The sequence below is a fragment of the Meles meles genome, chromosome 5 (genome assembly GCF_922984935.1).
Source record: "Meles meles chromosome 5, mMelMel3.1 paternal haplotype, whole genome shotgun sequence".
Lineage (NCBI taxonomy): Eukaryota > Metazoa > Chordata > Mammalia > Carnivora > Mustelidae > Meles > Meles meles.
Window position 1 is genome coordinate 19,005,613 of NC_060070.1, and position 16,494 is coordinate 19,022,106.

The 16,494-nt window shown below is 43.8% G+C and overlaps 1 protein-coding gene across 2 annotated transcripts in view; it reads left to right on the plus strand.

Moving 5' to 3' along the window:
- The first annotated feature begins 1,667 nt into the window (after positions 1-1,667).
- The window catches only part of HS3ST5 (heparan sulfate-glucosamine 3-sulfotransferase 5), a 267,560-nt gene continuing 252,733 nt past the window's right edge, over positions 1,668-16,494 (plus strand). For both annotated transcript variants that reach the window (XM_046004062.1, XM_046004063.1), the window contains exon 1: positions 1,668-2,445. The gene's annotated coding sequence lies outside the window, so the exon portion shown is untranslated. The remainder of the gene's footprint in view (positions 2,446-16,494) is intronic.

The following is a 16,494-nucleotide window of genomic DNA, read 5'->3' on the forward strand; positions in this document are numbered from 1 at the left end:
ATAAGAATGTGATTGTATGCTATTGTTGCCAACAATGAGCTAAAGAGGTTAATGGATCACATAGCTGGCAAACAGCCATTTTTCCTCCCGCTCAATATATTAAACAATATACATTCTGTTGTTGCTGCTGAGCTTATGATTTTGTCCAAGTAGTTAGTAAATAACTTTACTTACATCTAAGTTATCTCTTTCTAGAACTCAGCAGCTTTGTCCTTCAGGCTGTATCCTGAAATTTAAACAAAGTGCACTTTGAGGTCTGAGCTCAGGAGCTTTAACAGTGATAGTAAGTCTGGGAAAGGGGGTGGGTTGGCTGTTCAGTGAGAATCTAAAAATATTGTGCCTTGTGAATTGCATCAGACCTTTCATTTTCAGATTGCCTGAATTAACAGAGTGAAATTACCATAATAAAAAGAAATGGATACTGGAGAAAGCACCGCTGTTCTTTCTAGTGTTGTTGCCAGTTATCATTCTGGCAGACCTCTAATTAAACGAACAATCCTCTCTACTGACCCCAGGTTGACTCAACTTTGCATTCTGTGACTGTCATTTGAAAACAGACAAGCCATCAGAACCAATAAAGTGATTCTCAACTAGGACTTTTTTGTGTTTCATTTGTACTATGCAATTAGCAAGAGATCTAACGCCTCAGTGGCCAAAGAAAGTGGGGGGGGGGATTTATTTTTGAAAGGAAACTTCAGAGAGAAGAAACTTTATCAATAAAAAAGGTATTAGTCTTCCGGGGACTTTTGGTTGGGTGGCCACAGGCACTGCGGGAGCGTACTAGAGTTGAGAGAAAAGCAGCAACACACTAGTTTGAGATCAGGTAGGATCCTTTCGATCTGGCAAGGAGCACAGTAAATAGCACCTAGAGTTCCCTAGCCGCTGTGTTGCTGGGTGCCAGGGGTAGGAGGGTCGCAGGCTGAGTTGGGAAGGCGAGTATGCCTCTAGGGTTTGGGATTTGGACTCGAAAAAAGGCTGAGCGGCGATCTCTGCTTCCCAGCTAGGCGGTGATCGCCCCCTGTGACTCCCGATGCACACAGCAGTCTGAGATCGGCCGCTCCCGCCGCCAGACCCGTCACAGCTTCCAGCTTTCTTGCCTGGCAACCTGGAGCCACACACGAGCTCCCTGGACACCTGTGTGTCCCAAGCTCCGCGTCTAGACCCCTTACTCCCAGAGAGACCGGTCTCAGCTCCTCAGGCACTGGGTCCTTCCGACTTCTAAGTTGCCAGGTTCTGTCACCTTGGTCACTTTCGTAGGTTCCCCAAGCTTCGACCTCAGTCGGCGGGGGAGCCCCGCGCGTCCTCCTCCCCACCGCCCTACTGGCCCGCGGCTCCGACGCCTGGGTGGGACGGGCGGCGGCTCAGCCGCAGGACCAGGGCCGCGGTGTAAATCCTCTCCTCCCGCTTCTCCGCCTAAGCCCTCCCCTCCGCCTGCAGCAAGCTGCTCGGCTGTGTGCGCCGCTCTCTCGGTTGAAGACACCTGCGCTTCCTTCCCCACCCTTCTCCGCCCCTTTCGCTGCGGTTTCTCACCGCCTTTGGGAGCTCGGGAGCGCCTGCTGGAGGAGGAGCAGGGGGAGGAGGCGGAGGGCGAGGAGTAGGGGCGGGGTGGGTGGGGAGAGAGCCGGGAGGGTGTGGACTGGCAGCCACTCTGCAGCTGGTCGCCGGGGACGGGGTTCCTCCCGCGCGCCCGAGTGATGGAGGGGAAGAGATTTGCTTAGACACACACACGCGCACACAGCTGGGCACGTCTCCGGGAGGCAGCTGCCGGCTCGGGCGCGCCGGGGGCCGGGCGGCGGCCGTGACAGCGCCAGCCGCCGGGAGCGGGGCTCCCGCACCGCTTGGCACCGGCGGCTCCGAGACCCAGGAAGGGAAGATCCCAGCTGCACTGACTGTTGCTCTTTTGGGCAGGTCCGGAGGGAGCAGGCTACCGGAGGAGCTGTCACAGAGGACACCGGAGGCTCTCCCCTCGGCGCTCGGAGTCCGGGGCCGCGCCGGTGCCCGCGTGGGGCGAGGAGGATGCGCACCTCCTCCCGCAGAGCCGCTGCGGGCCCGGGCACTGCGTGGACTCGGGCTCCGGCGGCTGTCCGTGCCGTGCCTGCGCCGCGGGAGCGCGCCCTGCCGCACCTGGTTCCAGCTTCCCGGGGAAGTGCAGGCAACGCGCCCTAAACTCCACTACTTCTCGCCCGCTTCCTCCCCCTTCCGGCTCCCCGCCTGGGACCTCGCCGCCGCCGCCGCCGCCGCCTGCTTGTGGGGCCCGCCCGCCTCTTACTCTCACGCGCGCACGCAGAGCGCGGTCGCTCGCTCCCTTTCACGCCGCCTCGCTCACCGCGGAGCCGGAGCCCGGGCTTCCGAAACTCCTGGACCCACTGACGCCGGGACTGAGGGAGCCGACCCCCGGCCCGGCGCGACCCTGCGCCCGCGCCCGCCGCCGCGCCCCGGACGGAGGTGAGCTGGTCCGCTGCCCGCCTCGCGGCGGGGAGGGGCTCGGGCGCAGCGGGCTGGGAGCTTGTAGATTTGGGGAGGAAACGGCCAGGGAGGGGACTCGCCCAAAGGAGACCTCCCAGTGGTGCCAGACGAAAGCACTTTTGGGGGCGCGGTTCTCCTAGGCGCTGCCTGGGGTAGACTTTTGAGACGTTCCCTAGGGCTCGGGGTTAAACTAGCGCGAGACGGGAAACGGCGGGGTGATTCCCGGGGTAAATTTGGAGAGTCGTCGGTGACAGTCAGTCAGTCTCTCAGCCGGCGCTGGGCGCTGCGCTCTGGGCTCTCTTTGAGGAAGAAAGGAAGGAAACACGCGTTAACTGCGCTCCGCAGAGTTTGGGGGCTCGCGCCCAGCCACTTCCCGGGGTGGCTGTGGGGCTGTCCCTTGGAGACGGCTCTGGGGACTTGGGGGGCTGTGAAGCCCGACGGAGGGCGGGCAGTGGCTCAGTTCACTTGCGGCTCTGGTGCGTTCTTTTCCCTAGCCGACTCCCATCCCTCGCCACCCCAGTCCCCCCGCAACCCTTTCCAAACACCCACCCCCCAAAACACACACGCGCGCGCGCGCGAGCTGTATGCAGTCGAGGGGACGCTCAGATTATTAAGAGGTGCGCGAGGTCTCGGTGGCTTCTGACTGCAGCGCAGGGACTCCTGCTCTTCGGACTTAGGCGTTCGCCTCGGTTTAGGGAAGCGGGGAAGGAGCGCCCAGACTCTCGTGGACGCCTCTACCTGGCGGTTCCAGGTACACATCGAGCAACCCTCAACTCCGGAGTCACTTCACCCTGGTGGACTCCGTTCTCCCGCTTTCCTCCTTGAGTGCTTTCAGGGCGCCCACCCAAGAGAACTGCCCCGATCCGTGGTTACCCCAGTGTTCAGCCGGTGGGTCGCTCTCTCTCTCTGCCCCCCTCCTTTTTTCCCTCCCCACCTCTCCTACTTTCCCTCCCTCCCTCCTAATACCGCCTTCTTCTTGGAAAACATTGGTCCCTTAAGGGGCGGTTTAATATTTGCAAAGTGCTTTATATCATATTACTTCGTGGATACATTTAATTGCACTGTAACCCTTCTCTGATTTATGTAAACTTAGTCTGATAAATAGCATACAGGGTCAGGTTAAGGGGTGAGCAAGGGTGGGTGGTGGTTCTTTCCGTAAAGGTGCTCCTTTCTCAACAGATTTGCCAGGAGTGCTTCAAGGGCGGTGCATCTGAAAGCTTTGCCTAGGAGTTGTGACAGATTTGAGGGCTTTGGACAAATGTATCCATTACAGTTTATTTCAAATTTGTTCAGTTTCTATTTCAAAGAAAAAGTTGAAGATTAGAAAAGAGATTACAAATTTGGGTATCAAACTATTTTAAAAAATGTTTTTATTGATGTCAATTATGTTGTAGCAGATTTTTTTTTTTTTTAATGACCTTAGTGGTTTTTCCAAATGAAGCTCTTAAAAGGAGACAGGAAAACAATACTACTTACCTTCCTCCCTTTGTTTGTTTACAAAGGGTCCCTGCTTGAAGTGGCTGAGTGAGCAGCAGAGTGGGATTTTTCACTTTTGGAGTGTGAAGTCGATCACCAGTGTACTGAGGGAGATGCCGGAAGATACTGCACACAATAAACATAATGATGGAAGGAAACTGCTGTTTAAATTTAACTACCTCTAGGGCAGAGTCTCAACAGTGACATTGAAAACTGCTCTCATCCCTTCCAAATTACTCTGGACAATTTTAGAAATAATTCTTTTTTTCAATTAGTAAAATGCATAGAAACATTGTTAATAATGTGAAATATTTTCAAATAGATGCCTAAATCGGGTTACATGGGAAATTGGGAGCATGTTATTTAATGGAGTTTCACAGAAGTACTAGGATCATGGTTTTTTAGCCTAAGCCAGACCTCATGGTTAGATTTTTAATATTGGGAGTTGCTGCCTTTTTGACATCTTTTGTGAGGAAGTGCTCCTTACAGTGTTTTGATTATGCTTTCATCATTGTCCTTACCATTTTGCAGGCATACACAGATGTTTTTGAATGAATAACCTTGTTACTCGCTGAATTTTCACTCATTCAAAAAGTATTTATTGAGCTCAGGAGCACACACACATGTGCAAAGCTAAGCTGGATGTTATTTTAAATAACAAGGAAGGATTTTCGGTAGAGGCAGGATGCTTACTCCTACACTGTGTAAAAAGAACTGCAAAGCAGTGGCTTACTTAGGGAAGAAGCATCTTGCCCAAAGTAGGTGGTCAACAAAGAGTTGTTGACTCAAAAATGATGCACAATGTTCTCAAGCCAACTTTGCTTTCACCCTAAATTCCACCATTATTCCTAACCCACCACATCATTTAGATATGACTCAACTTCAGAAAATTGATGCTGACTTTAATCTTCTTGCTCTTTGTCTGAATACTTTGGAGAAACATAACTATCCATGCACTGCTCTGGCTTTCTGTGTATGATTTCTGTGGAGCCCTGCCAGATCTGCATATGTCATTAGTATTCATTTATGAGTAAATGCAAATGTTCCTGTTGCATTGAAAAAGTGAACTCAAATTCATAGAACACAGCAAATATTTTGCTCCATTTCTCCTCTCTGTTTTTATAGTCTCAGAAACAGTAACAGCTCTTAAAAATGCAATCATCTGTCAAAGAACAGGTTAATAAAAAAAAAAAGAAGGTTATTTAAGATTGTTTAGAAAAAGGAAAACATCTATGGAAATTTTAGTTGAGGAGAATTTTCTTTGGCTCTCTTGACATGTCTGGCAGGATGGTCTTTTATTTTAGGGACGTTCATTCATGAATGAAATAACTCTCAAGATAACTTCCTAGTAAAGGGAGCTGGCAGAGGAGGGAATGCTTGCTAAAAATGATGCTAACAACTCTGGGAATAGAGTGTGAGCAGTACCACTAGGTTTGTGCCACTGAAATTATGTGAATCCTTGTATATTTTATTGGTCTTTATATGCATGGCTTTTTTTGGATTTCTTTGTAGTACTTTATTCAGATACTTTCACATTTTGCAGTTAGTGCAATCAAGTGAGGAGTTATTGTTTGGTAATGGAATTATAGTTTGTTTTCAGGAAAGATAAGTGGTTTGAAAGAAGAGAAGAAGTTGAGTTAAGAGACTAATTATTCATACCCCAGATTTATCTTCATTCAGGGTTTGTCCTTTTTTAATAGGGAGGGGGACTTCAAAAGTGAAATAACTAAACTTCTGACCTAAACTGCTACTATTTAGAAAAAACCTTACATTTTACTTCTTCTGCAAATTTAATATGAATTCTTTGAAACCAGCACGGGTGTAACTTTTCCCCTGCCAGAATCTACTTTAGTTATTGATAAATTTTGCTCACTCTAAAATCAGTATTTGTTTCTGGGAGTCACAATGTTATCTTAACCTTTACAGCAGAAGGACAATTAAAGCAAGTTATTTATAACTGCAATTAAAAATCACTGATCTAAGTCAGAGCAGCTAACACTTAACAAAAGTAGAAGCAAAAGATTATACCTGGAGATTAACATAAGGTATAGGCAGGATAAATGGACCTCTGTAGATCTCCTATGCAAGTTCCAATATCATGTCTTAATTAACATTTGGTACAATGGATTATTTTCCATTTTCTTGAAAAGTTTTATGAAAGAAAAGTATGTCAGTTTAAGAAATGGCTGAAGAGTTGGTTTGCCCATTTTGCCTAGATTGTGCATGGGAGGCGGGGAAGTTTTATATGTGTACACGTATGCTTTTGGAAACATACATGCATATATACTCATATATACATATGGAGTTTATCTTTATATATTGATTTATGTTTCTGTATATTTATGTGCTTTGTCAAATGACTTCAGATATAGGAAGAGAATCTCTTTTGTGGCATACGTAGTTTGTGAAGTCAGCATCATCTTGAAAATGGTACTTACAAATACTCAGATTCTTCGATGTTAAAAATTGGAGCGTATTCAACTTTTTTGAATGATTTATTTAAGAAGCTCTTATCATAATGTTTAATACGTGCCAGCCACTGTCCAAAGAACTCTCCTGGTACTAACTCACTTAATTCTGTGGCCACCCTGCTCTCCCCAGTTTGACAGAGGAAACTAAGTACGTAAAGTGGGTCTGCTTCTCATCCCCATTGAGAAGGTGAGGAAAGTGAGGTGCAGGGGGCCTCAGGAAATGCCTCCAGTGCACAGCTCCTACATGGCAGAGGCAGCACTCAAGGCCAGGCCGGCCACTACACTGTGCCACTGCTCTTGAACAGATATTTTTTTTTTTTTTTACTTAAATAAGGGGCCAAGTAGGGAGCAAGTCAAGTTGTAAAACAAACACATTCTAGCAACTGAGATTGATGACAATTATCAACCTTGAGTGAATTCTTAAGGAATTCATGTGGAAGGCAGTTGTCATAAAGCACCCACATAACCTGGGCCAGAGCAATAGCAGAGCAGGGCTATAACTTAATGTAGTTTTTAATGGACTCAATAATTTTCTTAGGTTCAGCTACTTTTGAATTAGGTAACTTAAGAACTGGTGCCATATTTAAGTAGTTTTAATAGCTCAGAGGATCTGGTACTGAATGTTTTATGCTTCCCATAATATCCTTATAATGTGAACTTCTTGTGTAGAGGTCAATGGTATGGGTTACTGTATGGTACTTGCCAAAGGAAGCAAAGTTTTTTATGAAGGTGTGAAATGAGACTTAATCTGTTCTGATGCACAGGATATACAAGTAGACATTCAATTAATGTTGACCACGTGAATTGAAACAGGGTATTCTACAAGTTGCTAGTCCAGAGGTTAAAAAAAACAAAAACAAAAACAAAAACAACCTTTTATTGCATAGTTGCAAGACTGTGATTTAATATTGAATAGACTTTTTCCTTCGTCATGATCTCAGGACATTACTGTGTATGAAACCCTGTGGAAGAATAATCTTTATGAGACTGAATGGCCCGAGATAGGAAGATGGCATAAGGACGGTGAAATAATAACTCATTAAAATATTTAAATTTAGAAGTTGACAAAAGGAAAACTGCCATAATTATACCCTTTATTAAAAAAAAACATATAAGACATAACGAGCATTAAGTAGTAGGATCTTTACACTGCGAATGAGGTAGCAGAACTGTCCTATCATAAATATTAACAATCTTACTTAACGTCTAGTTTGGAGAACTATTTATGAACATATTACCATGTCACTGTGATCTCTCTACTGTAGCGAACGCAAGTCAATGAAAAAAATCACAATGTTTCTGAATGTGCCTCAACATACATAAGGCATTTATTATAGTATAAGTACGGGAGTCCCACAGAGCTGGCTGAATTAGAAGTCCCTGCTTCATGGTTTATTAGCTGTGGGATCTTGGGCAAATGACTTAACCTTTCTATTTCTAGTAGTATTCTTTTTTTTTTTTTTTTAAAGATTTTATTTTTATTTATTTATTTGAGAGAGAGATCACAGGTAGATAGAGAGGCAGGCAGAGAGAGAGAGAGGGAAGCAGGCTTCCCGCCGAGCAGAGAGCCCGATGCGGGACTCGATCCCAGGACCTGAGATCATGACCTGAGCCGAAGGCAGCGGCTTAACCCACTGAGCCACCCAGGTGCCCCTCTAGTAGTATTCTTTTATATGGTTATGGAAATACCAATTCTAGATTTCCATATGATAGTATATGTAAAATGACTAGCATAGAGTCTCATACACGGTAAAGATTTAGGAAATAGTAATTGGTATTATGGTTATGATCATCACCTTTAACATCACCATAACATCACAGATGTTTAAGCATAATAGGCACATTATTCTGTATTTATCTGTTTATATGTATGTGTATTTTGTATGTTTGAATTGGTTGTTCTTCATTGTAAAAAAAAAAAAACATAGTTTCTATGAATTCTCTTACTGTTGAGGGAAAGGTAGAAAGAGAAGAAATTTGTGTGTCAGACTGGTTCTAAATAAAAGCCTGTATCAGGCACAGAAATTACAAGGCGGCTTTTGGGACAACTACTTCACTATTTTTTTCTTGCTGGACCCAGCTATACATTTTCACACAATTCTTTGGAAGATAGAACTTCTTCAACAGATACAGTTAATGGGGAAGAACAAAAGCCATTGAAAAGCATTGCAATATTTATATTTATCTTTATATCCAGTCCGAGTTGAAGTATTAGGATAAACAGAAATTTCTTTCACTTTTATACTTTCTTTTTTTTTTTTAAGATTTTATTTATTTATTTGACAGACAGATATCACAAGTAGGCAGAGAGGCAAGCAGAGAGAGAAAGGGGGAAGCAGGTTCCCTGCTGAGCAGAGAGCCCGAGCAGAGAGCCCAATGTGGGGCTCGATCCCAGGACCCTGAGATCATAACCTGAGCTGAAGGCAGAGGCTTTAACCCACTGAGCCACCCAGGCGCCCCTATACTTTCTTTTTTATAGTTTTATACCATATAGAATTTGTGGTTTAAAGTAAAAAGCTGTTTTCTAACTCTGGTCATTAGACTTGAGTAATTTAATTTAAAAGGTTGAGTTCAGTTTTATTCTTAAATTTTTTTTTTTAAGGTTTGTTTATTTGAGAGAGTGAGCGAGAACATGTGTGTGCATGCAGTGGGGCCCAAGGCAGAAGGATAGGGAGAGAGAGTGACTTTCAGGAAAATTCCCTGGTGAGCAGGAGACCAACAGACATAGGGCTCCATCCCTGGACCCGGAGATTGTGATCTGAGCTGAAACCAGGAGTCGGATGCTTAACCAACTGAGCCACCCAGGCATCCCATTGTTGTTTTTGTACCTTATTTAATTCAGATAGTTATCTGTCTCTAAAGCTTAGAAACTAATTTTCCCTTCATGTTTAGTTTGTCCTAATGAATATACCTATTTACCTCTTTATCTTTGGAAAAATAATAAATGATAATAGATAACAATTAATATTTACTATGTACCAAGCATTGTATAGGTCTGAACACATTTCATTCCTAGAAAGTGTTCAATAGGATATATGTTATCAGTATTTCCATTTCACAGATGAGAATATTGAGGCCCAGAGAAGTTCTAGAGCTGGAGGAGTGGAGCCCTGATCCAAACGCATGCCATCTGGCCTAGAGCGCTCACATGTGCCCACACCAACAGACTTCTCAGTAGCATTGAGCCCCAGAGCACCATCCCTGGATTTCTGGCCGTTGAAACTTATGCCTCCCTATTTCCCTGTGTTTTTCCTGCAATAAAAGAGGGATTTATTTTTAATAAAGTTTAATTTCTTGGCTTTGTCCTATCACACTGCTTTCCAGTGTCTATGCAACAGCCACTAAAGCAAAGAATGAGACCATATTAATTTTTAGTAAACTGTTGGATCTATTTTTAAATAGATTTAAATAGGTCTGCCAAGATCCTGCTAAATAGTTGCATCCGTGCTCTGTGTGCATTGATAGGGAACTGATACTCCATGCTACTGGAATTTCTTCATCTGGTGAGCCAGCTGCCTGTAGGCTGAACTTCCTAATTGCCTTACTTTTTCTGAGCTGAATGAAATAGTATAGTATCTAGGGCATTGGAAATGGGCTTTCTTCCCAGGACACAGTGTGGAGAAGTAGAAAGTCTTGAGACTGGGGAGCCACAGGGTTCCTGCAGATGTGGATGGTTCCTTTCTTTTAAGAATAGCCAGAAAAGATCCAGAGATCGACCATTCCACTATGCACCTGACTAAGTGCTTCTGAAGGGGAGGGATTATGCTGGGTTGGGTTATTGTTATCTTTATTTCCATGGTGTTTGCCACATGGTGAAATGGGGCAGACACAGGGCTTCTTCCTTTGGGCATTTCAGAACCTAGAAAACAGAGATGAGGGGTCCGGGCAGTGGGGCCGTGGGAGAGAGAAAACAAAACCGATGGGGGATGCATGAGGGATGATGGGCCAGTGTATAGATTGGTAGCTAGTGGGAGTCCTTCTTTCCACTTCATATTTATTCAGGTGTGGCTCTGGTTCTCTTCCCTCCATCTGCACTAAATGTGCAGTGCCCACTTCACCCTGATACCTAACTTTTTAAAGTGAAGAACATTATTGCCAGTTGTCCCGATAGCAGGATCCCGCATACTAGAAAATCCTAATAAATATCAGCTGTAATTATTGCCTGATTTTCTTCTGAACTTTAGGATAAAGTTCAAACTAGTTCAACACTCAAAGCTCTGTTTTTTGTTCAGTCGGGTGTTTATCTTATTCTCATACCCTGTCCACTCCGAGATGGGTGAGTGGGCAATGAAGGGTTACTATAGCAGCATTTCATTTTGGAATTGTTGAATTTTTTTTTTTTTAAGATTTTATTTTTTTATTTGACACAGAGAGGGAGAGAGAGAGCAAGTGAACAAGCAGGTGGAGTGGCAGGCAGAAGCAGGCTTCCTGCTTAGCAGAGACCAGGACATAGGACCCAAACAGGACCCTGGGATCATGACCTGAGCTGAAGGCAGATGCTTAACTGAGTGCCCCAGGCACCCTGGAAGTGCTGAATTCTATAAATACTAGCATCCCTTGAATAAGGAATTCCCAACAATAGGATCCAGGACTTGGAAATTTGTATGCACCATTACTTTCTTAATGTGACCTCTTGTCAAGTAGTGTTTATTATTTTGCTCATTGATGGCATTATTTATCCGGACACTCAAGAAAAGTGAGAAACCAAGAAGAATAGTTATAAGAATCATAGTAGGAATACAGGCACCTGGGGATCATCTTGTAATGCTCCTTCTTCTCCTCCAGTCTGTCACCAAGACATGCCAACTTGGCCTCCTGAACGCCTGCCTTTCCCAACGGCCCCAGTGGGCCTGCCTCAGTTCAGTCAGAACTTTTCATCTGAACCAGCCTCCTCACCAATCAGGTTCCTACTCCTTGTCAGGCTTTCTGCAGTTTTTCCCAAAGGCAAACCTGATCATGTCATCCCCCTGCTTAACCTGCAGCGTCTTTGCTTTTAGGGTAAATTTTGGACGAGTTCAACGTTCAAAGATCTTACTCTTCCAGAGTCCCAGCCTGGGTCTTCTCTCCCCTTTACTTCAACATGAAGTCCCTGCAATTTGGAGACTCCGGGGAATGGATAGAGCGTGCTCGTTCCCACACCGTCCTCTTGCACACACCACCCATCTGCCCAGAGTGCTCTCTACTTATCTACCTTCTCTTCCTCCCCGCTTCTTACTGTTTCCTTACTCTCTTCCTTCTTGCAGCCCACCCACCCCCACACAAACCAGGATGGGCTGGCTTTCTAGCATAAGTCTCTATACAGATCATCCTCCTCAAGTGTTGACTTGTCCGTTAGTGGCCTCCCCACATGCACGTGTGTTCACTCCCTCCACCGCAGTCAGTATCTGTATCTCAGTGCCTAGCATAGTGTCTGGAATATAGGCAGCACTAAATACATTTTTTAATTGGAGAAATCATCATCATCTCCTTCCCTCTTTCTTGATTTCTTCCACCTTTTTCTTACTCACTGCCTTACTTGATTTATTTTAGTACGCACTTACTGAGCAATGACTGTGTAACAGGCAGTGGGTTGGATGCTGAAGAGGTCAGTAACTCAGTCCTTACTCTCAAGGAATTTGCAAGTCCACGAGCAAATCCAGCTGGTAAACAAACAGGTGGTGTTTGGTGTGCTAGATGATGGAGAGAAGATACAGTGAGGACCCGGCATGAGGAAGAAGGTCCCTTCTGCCTGAGATCAAGGAAAACTTGCTTCCCACCTCCGTCCCATTTCCCCTCTTCTCCAGTGTTCTCAGTGTCCCTAAGTAGGCATCCATCTAGCAAGACTACTACTTTTGAGAAGTAGATTTAGGTCTCTCCATTTTTCCAATAATGGTCTATAGAGAACCAGGCAGCTTTAATTTTTATTTTCTTTCTATAAGACTAAGAATCTTCATGAAGTTCCATAATAGTCCATGAGCTCATTTTTGAGTTTTTCTTTTCTTTTCAAATTCTTTTAAATATATTTAATAATCGTATTATTTATTAATGATTTTTTCCTATAAAGCAAGATACTTTATGTTTAACCAATTATGAGTACCTACGTAATGTGAGATAAAAATTTCTCTTCTAAGATTTGAAATGAACATGAAATTAAATTCTTTCACTGTGACCAAATGGAAAACTCCATAAAGCCAAAAAATTAGCTGATAGCATATGATAACCACATTAGCATCTTACCTAGTTCTAAAAAACCAGAAATGGCTTTTTGACCAGTATATATATATGTATGTATATATGTGTGTGTGTAGGTATACACACACACACACACACACACACACACACATTTTTTTTGGAGTGGGCACAGAGGAAGGGGAGAAAGAGAGAATCTCAAGCATGCCCAGCACGAACCCAACGTGGGACTCGATCTCACAACCCTGAGATCATGACCTGAGTTGAAATCAAGAGTTGGACACTTAACTGACTGAGCCACCGAGGTGCCCCTCAACATATTTAATAGGAAACATTTTTAGATGTGTGTAGCTATTCCCCTGGTGAGTAACCAAATGTGCAAATAGAATAAGATTCCCTTCAAAAATACAAATATAACATTACCTTCAAAAGCATAACATAAAATATAATACACTATTCTCTAAAAATATCGATGCATATAATATAGTATTTAAGCTTTTTTAACTGACTTCTTTTAATATGGTATTATTTCTAAAATTAAAAACAAAAACAATATTAAATGTTACATTATTTGCTTCCCTGAAGTACATAAAAGGATTAACTGACATTCCCTGGTTGTAGAGACATTACATTCCCACTGTATGCCATAAAGCTGGAGAAAACCAGGTGCAATATAAAAGTAGAACCATGTTTGCTTTCAGTGATAGATTTACTTTGAAATTTTTATACTGTTGTAAGAATTTAACTATATTCTGTTTTAAACGTTACCTTGGCTAAGAGTATGTATTGTGTGCACATGCATGTATGTGGTATTCATTATGTTACCATGATAATATTCACACTAACTCATATGTGTGTACATATATCTGCATATATGTACACATACACAATAGTATATATACATACGTACATGTACACACACACACAACTTGATTACCAAATAATTCTGTTGCCTTGATAAAGGATACAATTTTACTCTTTCGCAAGTGTGAGGTTCTCCAGGTCCTCATTCCAGTACAATAACAATCAGCCATTTTTGGTCTGCAGGTGGTTGCCTAAATACATGTTCCAAAATATGTTTGAAGAGAAAATGTCAGAAAAACCGAATAAAGACGTATAATTGTTCTAAGAAGATGACCACAGAATTTACCATCCAAGCTGGGATACTTTCGAAAGCTAAACAAATATACTAATAATTATGCCGAGAGAGAGGGCTATTATAAGATGCCTACCTGTGGTTGCCCTGATGCTGCTATCCTGCGTCCAGTGAACTTACCATCTAGGGTAGACCGGCCCTGGGAGCCTGGGCCTGTGCCGTCATGGTTTACCCAGCACAGGGCTAGGGCACGCATTCTGACAGCATGTTACAGTGTTTGTGCTGGCGATTCCTCGAAATGAGAAGTGCGCTCGAAGAGGACTTTTTCTTCTTCAAGCAGACAGTCCAGTAGGTCTTAGCTCCTCGAGTTGGCAAAAGGGAGCCTGATATAGGAGGGAGTGTAGGCAGAGAAGGAAATGAGTTCTTTGTATGTGTGTTGCCGGGGGAACCTGTGGATGCTTACGTGAGGACAGAAGGCCCGTGTTCTCCCCGTTCCGTCATCACCAGTCTGCGGGTAGGGAGCATACCTCTGGCCCTGTTGTCTAAAACTTGCCACCACATATCCTCACTGGCTTCAGCCAGCTGGAGTGGGAAGCAAGTAACAATACCGTGATAATGGTGCTAAATCATCACTCGTGCGTTTGGCCGCTGTTTCTTGAGCACCTACTATATTCCAGGAATGTGTCGGCTGACTCAAAGACTTAGTTTGGCATATGACAGGTTGTTTAAGGATGGAGTGCAATTGTCATAGGAACCCATAAAAGCCAAAAGGTTTCAGAGGTCTCACCACAGTCCTTGTTTATCTTACTGGTTTTTCCCTTTGAATGAACCCTATTTCTTAAGGAGTTGAGTATCTATGTAGTGTGTTCTTTCTTCGATTGAGATGCTGATCACTTGACTTTTTAACATTTGGTTTCTTAGAAATATCTGGAGTAGCCTGTGTATTCTGAAGAAAGGAGGTAAGAATGTATGCCATGGAAAAGGGAGAATTTATTCTATTCCCACTGGACCGTGCATCCTCTACCCAAAGGAGGAAGGAGACCCAGGAAAAAAAAACACAATTTAGTGTCTTTTGCCTCCTATATTTCAAAAATACATTCTACTGGTTTTGCTTTTGCTCATTCTTTTCCACTGGGAAAGCTTTTTTTCTTCTTTTTCCCCTGTCTGGGATGAACAACCCAGTTATTAACTGTATTTAAATAATGTGCTGTATGCAGAAGAGTAGCTGCCAAATTCGTTGGGACCTATAACAAGGTAATTAATTATCCGGTAACACAAGGACTATTGGAGTGTTGGATATAAAACAGATGGTGGGAGAAGAAGGATGAGGCCGTCAGGATGCCGTGGGGGGTGTGATAAGTCTTTGAGCCTGTGTGGGGTAAAGCCACTTGTGCGCCAAGCCCCCTCGTTCTCCCTGCTGTGTGTTTCCCCATGGATCTTTCCACCACCCCATGCCTTCTCTCCTTCAGACCCCAGCTTCCCGTTCCCGCTGCCCCCACATCCATTTTCAATGTGAGGGGAAGAAAGGGGAGGTGAGGGTAGATGATCTTCTCCCTTTGGACCCTGGACACGATGCCAGCATCTGTGGCAGCTCCGGTACCTGTCCCACGCAGGGAGTTGGGCTGCCCTTACCTTTGTCCTGACGCTGCTTATAGACAGACAGATACAGAGCATTAAAGAGCTTTAGGCTCATTTCAAAGTCAGCTCAGATAAATTAGTATCACAAGCAAAAGCCATGACTTTTTTCATTTGTAAATTTTGAAGATGTAAACTGAAGTCAAACATTTTCCCAGAGAAAACCTTGTGGAGGGGCGCCTGGGTGGCTCAGTGGATTAAGCCGCTGCCTTCGGCTCAGGTCATGATCTCAGGGTCCTGGGATCGAGCCCCGCATCGGGCTCTCTGCTCCACAGGGAGCCTGCTTCCTCCTCTCTCTCTGCCTGCCTCTCTGCCTACTTGTGATCTCTCTCTGTCAAATAAATAAATAAAATCTTTAAAAAACAAAACAAAACAAAAAAAAACCTTGTGGAATATCATTGAAAAAAAATATAGAAGAAATAGTTACTATCCTCATTCACCTTGCAAAGTGGTATTCCTCTAATACATTTGTGAGAATTAGAAGGTACATTTAAACTGAACTCTACTGGATGGTAGAGATGATAGTGACTTCGCTATTGATGTTTTTCTTACAGATTACCATCATGATGTATTTTTAACTCTGAAAGTCATAGTACTTGTTGGTATTACAGAAGGGTGACATTTAGATTTCAGATATGAAAGGAACTATTTAATTGCAAACTTTATTACTCACGTGCTAAAGAAATACAGAATGACCCATTGAAGGTATTTTGACAATAAAGTTACTCATTCATCACAAAAACAGTGAGTTTCTGATCTGGGGAAGTCAGCAGTCACCTTGCCTATCCCACCCTCTCAATATCAAGCCCATCTTTTATCATTTAAAGTAGAGCTCCCTAAAATAGATTACACTGACAAGTAGTAATTACTGACAGCTGCATTTAATTAGCAAAGCAGATTCCTGCTCCTGACAATAAAGTATTATTACACGTTTAGCATTAGCACTGGCAATAGAAGAGGTGACTTTGCTAACACAGAGCTGGGAGACCTGTTTTCTTTATTTAAAAATACACACACACACACACAGTTTGGCTGGAATTGAGCTTGTGCTACCTGGGAGTGTCTGTGGTTACAAAAAGAAAAACAGCAACTGCAAAAGTGCTTTAAAAACAACAACAACCCGAAACCAGGCAGGTTGTAGAAGGAGTAAGAAGCAGTCTAGTCCCAACCACTGGCTCCCAG